Source organism: Homalodisca vitripennis, unplaced genomic scaffold, assembly GCF_021130785.1.
Source record: "Homalodisca vitripennis isolate AUS2020 unplaced genomic scaffold, UT_GWSS_2.1 ScUCBcl_57;HRSCAF=856, whole genome shotgun sequence".
Classification (NCBI taxonomy): domain Eukaryota; kingdom Metazoa; phylum Arthropoda; class Insecta; order Hemiptera; family Cicadellidae; genus Homalodisca; species Homalodisca vitripennis.
In genome coordinates this window covers 2,657-14,669 of record NW_025776193.1, presented here as the reverse complement: position 1 = coordinate 14,669, position 12,013 = coordinate 2,657, and the positions used below count along the sequence as shown (strand labels likewise).

Sequence of the window (12,013 nt, the reverse complement as noted above, 5' to 3'; positions counted from 1 at the left end):
TGAAGAGGTTCTCTCATTGATGTAATAATGAAATGGCTGTTGACTAATGACTGGCGACTTGGCTGTAGAGATGGGAAATTTATCAATAACCTATTACGAAAGTAACGTGGTCAGTTGGTATTGTATTCTAGTAACCTATTATCGTGGTAACATGTTACCAGCCGACCCACTTTCGGTATTAGCATTACGCTGTATGTTATTGAACTGACGTTATTAAGTTGCAAGTGAAAAATCAGCCCAGCTGTTACTGAGGTAACATTTGTGTTACTGGTAACACGTTATCCCGGTAATAGGTTACCACTAAATAACGAAGTTACGTACACTAACATATATCACCCATATCTACTTGGCTGGCACTGGGAGGAGTAGCAGGGCGTTGCGGTAGTAGTGGCACGACTGAGGCGACTGGCAACATGGCGTTGGATGGGGAATTTGGTGTTGTAGTTATTCTGTGAATATTTATGTCGTGCCTTTACAGGCAAGTATTCATTACATAATAAGAAGTTCACTCAGAAGTTAAAGTTTTAGCTTCTGTGATGTGTTAAATAATATTGCATTGTTATTAATAAATAATCAAAAGAAATATAACAAGAACGGAGCATGCTGTTTTTCTGGAAGTTGCGCTACAAGTGAACATGTAAGTTTCTATTCTAAATATTATAGACTTGTAAATAGATTTTAAAGAGAAACGGAGGAAGATTTTATACCAATATTAGTTATATTATTATTGAGTCCAATTGCTGTATTCTTTTCTTGCATTTTAGTGCCTACATTCTTTCAGTTAGTCCTAGTCTAGGATACGAGACCTAAGGGTAATTATCATATAAACGGCCGGAGCGGCAAAATACGAGTTTTGCGTTATTAACTTATTGGAATCGTCCTATAAAACAAAAAAAATATAAGGTTTGATGGGGTGAAAATGAGAAATGACGAAGTTCTAGAACATAAAAAATGGAACAACTGTTAACGAGCGGAGTAATATTTCCATGTTGTACATCGACGTCGAGCGTCACGTGACCTTTTGTGACCATGATTCAACCTTGTGATGACGTCATCGGATGGGTCGACATCTTTGCAAACGTAATGTAAAATAATACTGAAATGAGCAGAATTTTGATCAAAATGAACAATGTTTTTCTTAATTTCGAGTAACAAATTAATTACTTGTTATCGAAATGAGACGAGTGCCTCCTGCCATCAGTGCGGGCTTCAGCAGCACCTTCGGTCAATTAAAGAAAAACATCCCTCGAGATAGTACCTATCAGTAAAATATAAAATTCTAGAGGGGCTGATCAGAAATATAAATTGAAATGTAATGCAAAGGCAATTATGTTAAGTTGAAAAACTGGTAATTATCATATTAACCGCCGGGGCGGAAAAATGCGAGTTTTGCGTTCTTAACTTATTGCAATCGTCCTATATAAAAAAAAGTATAAGGTTTGATGGGGTGGAAATGAGAAATATCGAAGTTCTAGAAAATAAAAAATTAAATAACTTTCCAGTAATATCTCCATGTTCTACATCCACGTCTAGCGTCACGTGACCTTCTGTGACCATGATTCAACCTTGTGATGACTTCATCGGATGGGTCGCCATCTTTGCAAACGTAAATGAAAAATAATACTGAAATGAGCGGAATTTTTATCAAAATGAACAATGTTTTTCTTAATTTCGAGCAACAAATTAATTACTTGTTATCGAAATGAGACGAGTGCCTCCGGCCATCAGCGTGGGCTTCGGCAGCACCTTCGGTCAATTAAAGAAAAACATCCCTCGAGATAGTACCTATCAGTAAAATATAAAATTCTAGAGGGGCTGATCAGAAATATAAATTGAAATGTAATGCAAAGGCAATTATGTTAAGTTAAAAAACTTAATAAATCATGAAAAACTCAAATATAAATATATAGATGGATATTGACAGAGAACACTTACCATTAGTGTGTTGGCGGATATAGCTAAACAGCAGCAACAAAAAAGTGGTCTATCACAACGAAACGACACAGTCTCCCGGTTTAAAAACACCACTCGACCGCACGACGAACAAATACACTCATTTTTAAAAATGCCCTGTTCTATTAAAAAAGAGATAATTTCGTTTCGGTTAAAACGTAAGCTCTTTACGTGCCCTACGAAACACTCCGACACACACAATTCACTAGGGTTGGTTGAACTAGTGGATGGTTGATTCATCATTGTAAACTCACTCACTCAATCCGACCTACTGAACACGATATCTTGTGTAGAACTGACCTATGCCCCGGACAACTCAGATAACAGGTATGCTATCAGGCTGCTATCAGTCCCGGCCGCAGATAATATTCAAGTAAACAGATTATCCAGACACAGCACACAAACTGAACATTAAAACATTAGAAACTTTACCACTTATCAATATACCCCCTAAAATCATGTTATTTGTCATTTGCACCCCCTAGTACTATATATATTTTTTTGTTCAGGAGGGTGAGCAGAATACGTTGGTAACGTCAAATTCGTGATTTGCCGCCCCGGCGTTTAATCTTACTGGTACCAAAAAACTCAAATATAAATATATAGATGGATATTGACAGAGAACACTTACCATTAGTGTGTTGGCGGATATAGCTCAGCAGCAGCTACAAAAAAGTGGATTTTTAAAAATTGTAACATTTAAAACTTCTTTTCTTACTAATTTTTCAAAATTTTCTATCACAACGAAACAACAAAGTCTCCCGGTTTAAAAACAACACGCGACTGCATGACAAACAAATACACTCATTATAAAAAATTCCATGTTCAATTAAAAAGGAAATAATTTCGTTTAGGTTAAATCGTAAACTCTTTACGTGCCCTACTAAACACTCCAACACACACAATTCACTAGGGTTGGTCGAACTAGTGGATGGATGATTCATGATTGCAACGCACTCACTCAATCCAATCTACTGAACACGATATCTTGTGAAGCACTGACTCTGCCCCGAAGAACTCAGATAACAGATACGTTATCAGGCTGCTATCAGTCCCGGCTGCAGATAATATTCAAGTAAACAGATTATCCAGACACAGCACATAAACTGAACATTAAAACATTAGAAACTTAACCACTTATGAATATACCCCATAAAATCATGTTATTTGTCATTTGCACATCCTAGTACTATATATTTTTTGTTCAGGAGGGTGAGCAGAATACGTTGATAACGTCAAATTCGTGATTTGCCGCTCCGGCCTTTTATCTTATAGCTACCGACCTAAGATACAGTTTAGAAATAACGTTGGGTTTTCATTGTGTAAAATTGTACATGTTTTAGAAACACTTTTACTACTAGACCTATCTCCTCTTTTGGTTCTGTTAATATTTGAGCCACTTCACAATATTTTTAGTTTTGGTAATTTTGAATGTTCCGACGGGTAAAATATGAGTCACAATACAAGGTTTTAGTGGGTGGGAATTACAAATAACAAAGTTATAGGTATAACATTAAAAGTGAACTAGGCCTACTTTTCTCTGTGGAGAAATATTTCATTGTTCTATAGGCATAATGTGGTCTTTTATGATCGTAAGTCAATCTCGTATGAGTTGCTACTTATTTCAGTCGTTACACCATTTTTGGACAACATTAAACAATAATAATGCTGAAATTAGGGAAATTTGACCTAAATAAAAGACATAGGTTTTTGTTAATTTAATAGACTATCTAAAATAAAAGTACTGGGCTGCACTATAATAGGCCTCCAACTCTTGAGTGATTATCTTCACACATAGCTTGTTTCCAGGATTTAAACTGAGATATAAATTTTTGTAGCAAAAATGCTATAAGCTCTTCAGACTTCATTAAAATGTTTGTCTTGTGGCACTTATTAATAGTATTGGTATTCCACGAAGATTACAAAAATGCTTATCGAAAAACTGTCTGCAGTTCTATAATATTTTAGCCTGCAGAACCAATATTTACATTAATAAATATACTTCTTTAAAATATTTAAAACCTGAATAATTTTATGATTTTTGTTATGAGGTTTTATTAAAAGCATTATATTTAGAAAATAAAACTTAATTTATTGTAAAAATATACAAATAAAGGAATTTTTTTCTAAGTTTAAAATAGACAATAACATTAAATAGTATGGTCTTTATTTAGGTATTTATTATTTACATTAGCGTGACCATGGAAAATGGACTTTTTTTCATGGGTTGGGCATTTATAGCCAAGTATTATTATCACAGGTGCATATGAACTGGGGGAAAGTATATTATTGTATTATATTGATGCCTTTCGGACATTATTGCGTTAAGGAGCAATACTACAAATCTGACTACAACATAACCTCAAATCTCCAGTACTAGTTTGAGACGCCAAGACAAGACGTTTAGAAGTGTACAGTGTGGTTTTAGTTCGTGTCAGCCACGGCGCTGTAGTATCAGTATCAGAACTGCTGTTATAGCAATAATCATGGGGGTTCGTTGGATACTACTCTTACATCTAAAAGTGCAATTAACTTTGAAGGTTGACTACAATTTAATTAGTTGAGCAAAAATAACTGGAGTTAAATTAAAATGTAACTTGTTTAATTCTTTGTCTAGAAATAAATAAAATTGTTTATAAACATTAAATTTAAGTTTCATTTCGGTAAGAACAAAAAAAAAATTATACATGTTTTGGTGCTTTTCAACTAGACTACAAATTTAAACATGCATAAGCAGGAAAACTTTTAATCTTATTAAGACCAAAGTTTTGTACAAGATATGCACAATAGTGTTAACTTAGTGATTGTAATTTTGTGAATTATATGGGTAAAAGTTTTTGTTGAATCGGTTCTTTGTAAACCATTTAAACTTTTATTATCAGCTGGGCTCGGTTATAAAAAACGGCATTGGTCACATTATAGAGCTTATAGTCATTACTTTTGTAAACACAAATTAAAACTATAGTTTTTAACACCACTTTAACCTAATGAGACAGATTTGGTCACTTGCGCCTGCTCAGATCGTGTAAAACATCAAACCGTCGAGGGCAATGTTGCAACAATCATGAGCGGTCTACTTGCGTGTTAAGTGCAAGAAGCTGTTGTAATTATATGTTGTTTTAATATATTGGACCATTTACCATAAGCTTTTTCATACGAGCTTTGGGCCTCCAATGGTAGGTTTAACGATGAATAATTTAACTTTCAAAATTGCAGTTTGATAGTAAAGAGCCAAGACCAGTACCTTCTTTCATTGTTACATACACAACACTTGGTTATGGTTTGCAAATAATTTGCTTTATACGTTTGGACACAGAAATAAACAAGCTTAAGTTTAATTTTAGCTCTATTAGTTAGTTTTTGGTTAATGTTAACCCTTAAAGCGCCAAACAGTTTCAGCCTAACTCTGGATTAGCGCTCATTTATTATAAAAAAATTAAAATTAGATTTTCTCAACACTAATTTTAATTTCTTCTTTTAGGTAACAAAATAAAACAGAAACTGCAAAAAAATATCTTTTATCATATTTATTGCCCAAAATACACATGATTTACTATTTAGTGTTCCAGCTCCTTTATAAATTTTACCCAGTGCTTAAAGAACTCTGTTACTGTTTCCTTTTTTTTAATTATGTATATAAATGATGACATTGCGTGCTTATATGTACTAGAATAGAACTAGAAAATAAGTACATTACATATTTAATACAAAGTTATTATAAAAAATTAAGTTTACATGCCATAAATATGAAAACCAAATATTTTCAAAATTCTTAGTCCTCTAACGGGTGTTATTTTCCTAATTACAAAATAGTTTTCAGATGTTTATAGAATTAAGTAAAAGATTGTAACACTTATTGGAGTAAATACAAGCCTAAATATAAATAATAAAAATAAGTGTAAAATTATTTTTATTATAGAAAACGAAGTAATTTAGTGCTCCTTGCACAAAATTGTCAAAATCAGAATCGTCTGGATTCGCCATTCAAGAAACTGTTTATTTCAAAACTTTATAAATTATATAACTTTCATAAAAAGATGTTCATATAACACATAAAACTACACAGTAGTTTACCGATCAACTATTCGCACTGCTTCAACAGGATATGAAGAAGAACACTAAGAGCTGCCCGGCGAGGCAGTGACGTACGCATAAATGCGCTTGCGGCGTTGAGCAGTACTACCAAACTGCCAGCTGTTCGACAAAAACCGGTCCAGTATCGATTGATAAACACAAAGGTTGTTACGTGATGTGGCACAGCCCTACTACACTACTGTAACATACACCCTGCACAGTCTAGCAGACAAACTCAGAACTAACAGTGCGAAAATAGTAAAAACAAGTATATTGCGCGTCTACGCGCTTACAGCAAACTCGATCCTCGCGCGCATATGCCCTTACGGCGCTTTAAGGGTTAAAACTCGAGTATATTCTTTTTGATCCGAGAGTGGGCATGTGTTTTCCAACCAGACAGTTTCCAATAATATGTTATCAATTTTCATCTTAAGCTCCTCATTTTAAGGATATAACATGATTCCAGCATTTTTAATTTTTCACAGACATAAGTTTGATTTTTTATGTGAAAATCAAGATTGTACTCAGTCCCAAAAATGTGCCTGTCCATAAACAAGTTTACTGCTTCCAAACCATCATCCGGACACTTGGTACATCTTAGTTAAGGTCAGATTGGAGTCTAAATATTTACTGTCTGTGGTTGACCTACAGTAGTGTGACTCCACAGATGTGAAAGATTTGATGTGATCTTTAACTCTTTTCTTTGTTTTTCACTTAAGCACATACTGTTGTTAGAATTCCTCTACCCAATTAGTTTGGGTATCCTTGTCTGTTCAGCTTTATTCTTATGAACACTATAGGTATAGGCTTTTTGTGAGATGCTTTTGTACCTAAGTAAAACTTTTTGGACTCTTGTATTTTGTTACTTCCCACATTAAAAAATATCTGAATTAAACCATTTGCAAGAATTTTTATCTTTACTTTTTGGCATTTCTTTTGGATCTCGAGTAGTAGTATTAAGAATGAAATTATATGTTTTCATTCTGAGATATTTTATTGAAAGCCTTGAACAGGGTTTCCTTAAAAAAATGGCAAAATGGACCAATACCGGCTAGCCAAGAAGTATTTAACCATACCCACATGGGATTCAAAATAAAATAAAATAACTTCATTGCATTAATTACTAATGAAATCCACACTTACATAATTTTTCAAACTAAATTATGGTATTAGACTTAAACGTGTAATAGTTGAGTAATGATGTCATGGTTATACATACACAATGCACTGTAGCCTTGTAGCCTACATGTAACAATTAATGATACTGTATTTAACCAAAGTTCTTCTCGTATCCACTGTATTTTCTTGACTTTTATAAGTTTTCAAATACATATCGATATTTTTTTACTATAAAGTAAATAAAAATTGTTTTATGTTTCAATTTGGCTTGTTAATGTCCAAAAAAGTAAAGAGATACATGGCAACAGTGCACTGTTATAAATGTGTCAGAATAGGCAACCTAACATCTTCAAGACGAAAGTTTCTAGTTTGTTGCAGAAATCTGTCAAATTAATGGAGCTTGACGTTTCTCCAACAAAAGTACTTTTGAACTATTAATTCAGCTCTGTTGCACTTGTGATATTGGACAGATCCTGTCCTAAAGAATGTGTTTACTCCTAAAGTATAATCATACTCATTTATAGGTAAAACTTGTTTTTGTTTATGTTGGTGCTTGACAGATTTTTGAAATAAACAACTGTTCTAAGTAAGTTTTTAAATTACCTTTTCATTCTTAATGCGCGCACACACACACACACACACACGCACACGCACGCACACACACACGCGCACACACACTCACTCACTCTCACTCTCTTACTCACCCCACTCTCCAGCCACCCCTCAGGAACTCATTGCGACCATAAGATACGTGAGCTGAGAATGGCATTGCTACCATTTATTGATATGCCTCTTTAATGGATTTTAATTTTATATCTTTCCAAAATGGATACCATACTATTCCTGATTATTACTAACCGTTGTTGTTTGTCTTCTCTTTCAGACTTAAGATATATACCTGTAGTATTTTCTTTTTTTTATCATCTTTTTCTATTTTCCACTGTTTCAGAGCTTGACACACTGGGAGTACGATGCTGATATCCCAATCTCTTGCTGACGAGAGTTGTGAGGTTAATCTGTCGAGGCGTAGATCATGTACCAGTGCAGAGGTCATCCATTCAGTCTCAACAGGAATTGTTCAATAGGCAGGAATTTCAGAGGCCTTAATACCATGTGCGAACCCAACATATGCATATACTCCCTACTTAACAACAAAGAAATTAAATCACACCCCGGAAGCTGACGTAGTGGCAAATCAAGACTTAACATCAAATGTATGAATATCATATATAGGATTCAGTAATTTGATTGCGAGTTTGATAAACAGAAAGAAATTATGCACTGCTGTCTTTCATATAAAATATATTGACATCCTTGCTGTTTGAATGTCATGTGAATATCCATATAATAATATGATACATTGTCATCATTCATTGTATAGATGTTATATGTTAATATACAGTGGATCATGCTTACAATGTTCATAGTCTACAACTATGATTAATTTGAAAAAAGAAATAATAATCTGTTTTGTATCAAGTAATGTATTGGAATCACTCATTGTTTAGATGCCATATATAACTATACAGTGGTTTATGCTTACGAGTTGTGATCCATGTTCTATAACTATAATGATTAATTTGAGACAAAAGAATAATCTGTTGTTTTGGATCAAATAATGTATTGACGTCACTCATAAAGGTGAGACGGTATTTCAGTAATCAGTACTTTGTAACAGTTATTTTTCTCCTGTATCTGTAACGGTTACTGAGAACCAAAAATACTGATTTCAGATACTTTGTATCTAGTACTCTGTAAGGTTACAAAATAACAAATATTTTCTTGTACTGATTACTTTACTAGTCCTGAAGTACTCATATCCTTACTGATACAGAATAATGAAATACTTAAGGCTGACCAATACAATATAAATACTGCAATCGTAAAGCCACAACTGGAAAATATTGCTAGTTCACAATGTAAATCACTCACCAACCCCAGTGTCAGTTTGATATTCTTGAATAAGTTATTGAATAATATTATATATTGCTTTAAAAAAAACTTGTATTAACACCCTAGTTTAAAGTGTTTAATTATGTAAACTACGATAGATATTTGATGTTTTTTACTTAAAATGAGAGCTTATTTAATTTTTTTCATAATAAAAAAACTCGTTAATGTACCAAAAATGCACCAAAGAGAATTAAAATTACTTATAAAATAAAATTTTATTGTCATAACCAGAACATCCAATGTAACAGCCTATTGGACTCTACTCAAAGAAGCAGAGGTTCAATTTATCATTCAATTCATTAATTACATCTCAAAAAGTATAAACATTATAATATAATAAATTACCTATATTTATACGTTTTATACATATTGGCATTGTACTTTTGAATACTATTAATTACATCAAAGCATTTACAAAACTGTGTTTATTAGGGAAAATACTCAGTATTTTAAGCGTTACAATTACAGAAATACTGATTTAAAGTCTAGTATTTAAACCGTTACAAATATGAAACACTGATTTAGAGTATCTAGTAATTAAAACATTACCAGTACGGAAATACTGATTTCTAGTATCCAGTTTTTGTACTCGGTATTGTCGAGTAACAGTACCAGAACTAACGGTTACATGTACGTACTGATTTACCCCATCTCTACACTCATAGTTTAGATGTCATTTGTGGGTATACAGTACTTTATGCTTACCAGTTGAGATCTATAGTTTACATCTATGATTAATCTAAAACAAAGGAATAATATCTGCTGTTTATCATATGATAATATTGACATCATTCAATGTTTAGATGTAACATGTGAGTATACAGCGGTACATACTTACAAGTTGATGTCAATGGTTAACAAATATGACTAATTTACAAGAAAGGAATAGTCTGTTTGTATCATATGATATATTAATATTACTCATTGTTTAGATGTCCTATGTAAATATATAGTAGTGTATGCTTAAAAGTAGAGCTCCATGTTCCACACACGATTAATTCAAAAGAAACAAATAGTATTCTGTTGTATATCTTGTAAAATATTTATATCACTTATTGTTTAGATATCACATGTGAGTATACAATAGAGTATGCTTACAAGTTGATATCTTTAGTTTACATCTATGATTAATTTAAAACAAAGAAATAAAATTCTGTTGTGTATCATATGATATATTGATCTTACTCATTGTTGTTATCATATTTATGTATATGGTTGTATATGCTTATAAGTAGAGATGTATGTTCTAAAGATAAAAATAAGATAAATTTAAATAAAAAAGTAAATATATGGCAGTTAATGTTTAAAAGCAGAGCTCCATGTTCCACAAACATGATTAGTTTAAAAGAAATGAATAGTATTCTGTTGTGTATCTTGTAAAATATTTATATCACATGTGAGTATACAATAGTTTATGCTCACAAGTTGTGATATCTTTAGTTTACATCTATGATTAATTTAAAACAAGAAACAATATTCTGTTGTGTATATTGTTATACGTTGACAAAGTAATAATATTTTGTTGCGTATCATATGATATATTGATATTATTCATTGTTTAGATGTCATGTAGGTATATAGTTAATATGTATATAGTAACTATATATGTATTGTATGTTGTCATATGTATATAGTTAAGTGCCGTGTCGTGCCGATCGGCTGACAGCCTTACTTTGTTTGAAGTGACATGTCGGCCGATCGGGGCGACAACTACGCAATTATAGAGGATTGACAAAATAATTTTTACCGGCACCCAATGCAACCTCGCGAGGAAATCGTGGACTTCCTTTATAGATCCAAAGACCTTCTATATGTAAAAAAATCGTTACAGCTATACTCTGTAATGCAAGTTGCCTAGCAACAAATTAAAATCATTAGTTTTTTGGTCGGCCGATCGGCACGACAGTGAATTTTTCAATAGACAGGTTTGAAGAATTATACTAAAAAACAAACAATGGATGTGTTTATTTACATTTATTTAATGTGCACTATGTATTACAATAACATATTTCACTAAAAAACGAGTGGAAATATCTAAGTCATTGTCATGTACTTGGTTTATTATTTATGAAATACAAACTAAATGAGTCTTCTTTTATATTATTGATATTTGGATGAATATCACTGTAACAAATATTTCCCTCGATAGAGTAATATGTATAGGATTCTTGTTTCAGAGTTCATTTGTGCTTGCTCTCAAAACACTCTTTGCATAAATACGGTTGGTTGGGACACTTAGCACTGAAGGTTGTAACGGGTCATATTTTTAGCCTTTTTTCAGTCCTCGGCTGATACTCTGCTATAACAGATCTTGCATGCTTTCCTCAAACGCCTTTTGTTTTGTCCTATTCCTACGAAGACGTCAGATTCTTTGAGATAGTGATGTCCTGTCTGCTTCACTACAGGCACTGGACCCAATGGTGATAGCTCCATCAAGTTCATGCATATTTCCAAACTTAAGGTACCAACCAAATGTGTGGATTTTTTTTAAAGTTCATTAGCCAGTTCTACCGAATTATAATAATTGTCAACATATACTCTTGTTCCTGTATATAGATACAAGTTTAGTAGTTCTAAAACTATGGAAGTTCCCATGTATTAATCAGGAGTTACATTTGATCCTTTGCCTGAATATACCTTCACTTTGTATGTGTAGCCTGACTGGTCACATAACTTAACACATTCACTGCTGCCAGAAAATACGTAAAATACAAGCCCATGCTGAAAATATTTTTTTTAGGTTTTACTTACCATTATTATGTGGAGACTTCATATGCACCATCAATGATGTGTATATGTCCATATATACATATATACAGCAACAATATAGTAGCGGCACCGGAAGGTGCCGGCCGCACTCGGCAGGTCAGATGCCATTGGACACCCGACGGTGTCAGTCGCGTCCGTCACTTTC

The 12,013-nt window shown here is 33.0% G+C and overlaps 1 long non-coding RNA gene across 1 annotated transcript; it reads left to right on the top strand.

Moving 5' to 3' along the window:
• The first annotated feature begins 406 nt into the window (after positions 1–406).
• Positions 407–10,394, top strand: LOC124370252. Its single transcript, XR_006923173.1, has 2 exons — positions 407–637; positions 8,096–10,394. It is a non-coding gene; the product is annotated as an uncharacterized LOC124370252 (long non-coding RNA).
• The last annotated feature ends 1,619 nt before the right edge of the window (positions 10,395–12,013 follow it).